Below are 2898 nucleotides of genomic sequence, written 5' to 3'. Positions count from 1 at the left end.
TTGGCTTGTAGGAACGAAGCCCACGGTGTGTGAGGCTGGGCTGCAGCGCCGATGTGGCTGAGAGGACCACGGGCAGCTGGAGGATCCGAGGCGCACCCAGCTGCCCGCCAGCGGCTGAGCTCCGCCGGTAAGGAACAGGGACCCCCGAGGGCACAGACCGAGGTTTTGAAGTTGCCCTCTGTAGGCTGAGACGCTTCCCCACCACCACCAAAGGGGAGAGGAAGACTTCAAACCCCGAAATGGGAGCGCTTGGGAGTGCTCCCTTTGTGACCTGCAGGAAGCTGATATCCCACCTGAGCCTGCTGGTGATGTAAAGTTGGTAATGTTCTTTTGGGGCAGTTTATTTAAAATTTTCTCTTGTCATGACAAAAGATGCTCCTAAACCAACCTTTTGAATAGCTTCCCCTCATCCCCTTCCTTCATTTTGACAGTAAAATGTTGATGTGATTTGTTTCTGTCTCCAAGGAAAAAAAAATGGAAACTTGTTCAGGTTCATTATTTAGAGAATTTTTTCCTATGTTTATTCCTTGACATCATCTTTTCATATGTGGTTGTCAATGACTTGCAATAATCAGACCACTTACACATATCCACACCTTGGGATCTTTGTTTTGGTTTTGTGTTCAGCATTTTCAAGGCGATGACACAATGCATGGTTCAGGATACCCACATCGTTTTCATGTGGTTAAACCACTGGCAGTGTTTGTCCTACTCCTGTCATCTACACATCTGCAGTGGGCAAGACACAAATCTCGTTAATGCTGTTTACATTTGCAAAAAATGAATAATGAATTTTCAAGCTTGATTAAGATGATGTTGCAAAGTGAATTACTTAGTAGGGAACAAGTTTCATTCAAGCATTAGTTCATGTCAGCTGGAGTCTATTGGTTTAGTCAAGCACCACTTGTACTGGTGTTAAATAAGAAATAAAGAAGACACAAACAGCTTTCCAGTACAGTGCTGTACAGCAAGTGAGTGCCTGTTAGTTCTGGTGAGAAATACAGAAATAATTTATGTTCTTTGCTCCTTGGAAGTCCTTCTGTTCCCTTCAGACTCTTCAGCTGAAATTAAACACCTGGTGGTTTACTGCTGACCTCTCTCGATCCTCGCACATCTCGGCAGCCTGCTCCAAGCAGCCGTGGAATTTGGGTGTTTTCCCGCTTGAGAATTGATCACAGCTTTTGTGGCTGCATCTTCTTGAGTGTCTCTTTGGTCCTGCACCTTAGAAATGGGAATTTCATCTCCTTTTCACAGAGAGTTGCCTTACAGTTGTGTTTTTCACATTTTCAGTTGGGAATAGCACTTTGCCCTAGCGAACGGCTTCGGCCGTCCATTCAGATGTTTGATTTCGTGTAGCAGTTGGATGTAGGATGTTTAATTAGCAGTTGTGGCAGGTAAAACCGCGCTCCTGATGAGCTCCGTAGGGTCCCAGGCTCTGCCCAGCGGAAGCTCTCGCACCTGTGCCGCAGGACATGGTTGTGCCTGATGTGAGTGTCCCTGGACAGGGCTGGGACAGGCTCTGTGGGGGTGTCCCCTCGCTTTGTCCCCTCGCTAACACCTCGGAGCCTGCCAACACCCCTAAAACAGCCCTAAAACACCCCTAAATTACCTCTGAAACAGCCCTAAAGCAGCCCTGCAAACACCTCGGAGCCTGCCAACACCCCTAAAACAGCCCTAAAACACCCCTAAATTACCTCTGAAACAGCCCTAAAGCAGCCCTGCAAACACCTCGGAGCCTGCCAACACCCCTAAAACAGCCCTAAAACACCCCTAAATTACCTCTGAAACAGCCCTAAAGCAGCCCTGCAAACACCTCGGAGCCTGCCAACACCCCTAAAACAGCCCTAAAACACCCCTAAATTACCTCTGAAACAGCCCTAAAGCAGCCCTGCAAACACCTCGGAGCCTGCCAACACCCCTAAAACAGCCCTAAAACACCCCTAAATTACCTCTGAAACAGCCCTAAAGCAGCCCTGCAAACACCTCGGAGCCTGCCAACACCCCTAAAACAGCCCTAAAACACCCCAAAAACACCCTGGCACGGCTGTTTAGTCCACTACTGCAGAACACTTAGACCGCTAAAAAAGCCCTTGATCTGCATTGATCCACTCCTCCTGGTAATAAAAATACCATAAAATCTTACTAGGTGTAATTATATATTATGTTGTTCTGTTTATACTCAGCTGTTAAAGACACACTACCTAAAATAAGCAAAGACACAAAGGAGTCACGTTTTTCACAAAATGTGACTCATTTTTGTCTTTGCTTTTTTGTAGGAAGTAAAAATGTACAAGCACCTGTTGGAATAAAATGTAAATGTACAAGTAAATCAGTAAAATGTACAAGTACTGTTGGAGTTTATAAAGCTTGATCCATGGATTAAATTACCTACAGCAGTCATTTATGCTTTATTTGAGATTCTAGATTAAATACCTGAAAATGCCAAAAAAATTCCTTGCACTATTAGCCCAGTGCCAGGTTCTCTCCATTCTAGCTAAAAGATTCAAAGATCCTCACTCTTTTCTGTGTGGGTAAAGAAGAATTTCTCCTAGCTCCAGGACCTCAGCCCTTCCATTCCTCACAGGTGCCACTGAGTGCTGGGCACAGCTGCACAAATTCACAGCTCTGCCAGGTGCCAGGGCAGGCTTGGGGAGCTTCAGCTGCAGGAGAATCCTGCTCAGAATCCTGCTCAGAATCCTGCTCAGAATCCTGCTCAGCTCCTGCAGGTCCAGGGCAAAGAGGGGCTGCCAGGACAATAATGGCTGTTCGGTGTGGCTGGTGCACACTGATTTCATCCTCAGCTGTCGGGCTCCAGTGAATGTTCAGGAAAACACAGTTTATATAGAGTAAAGAATTCAGTAAAGAATTGTAACTTGGCCAAATTCGGTCATATTTTCC

Source organism: Geospiza fortis, unplaced genomic scaffold (genome assembly GCF_000277835.1).
Source record: "Geospiza fortis unplaced genomic scaffold, GeoFor_1.0 scaffold361, whole genome shotgun sequence".
In the NCBI taxonomy this organism is placed as follows: domain Eukaryota; kingdom Metazoa; phylum Chordata; class Aves; order Passeriformes; family Thraupidae; genus Geospiza; species Geospiza fortis.
Note: the sequence above shows the minus strand (reverse complement) of the source record.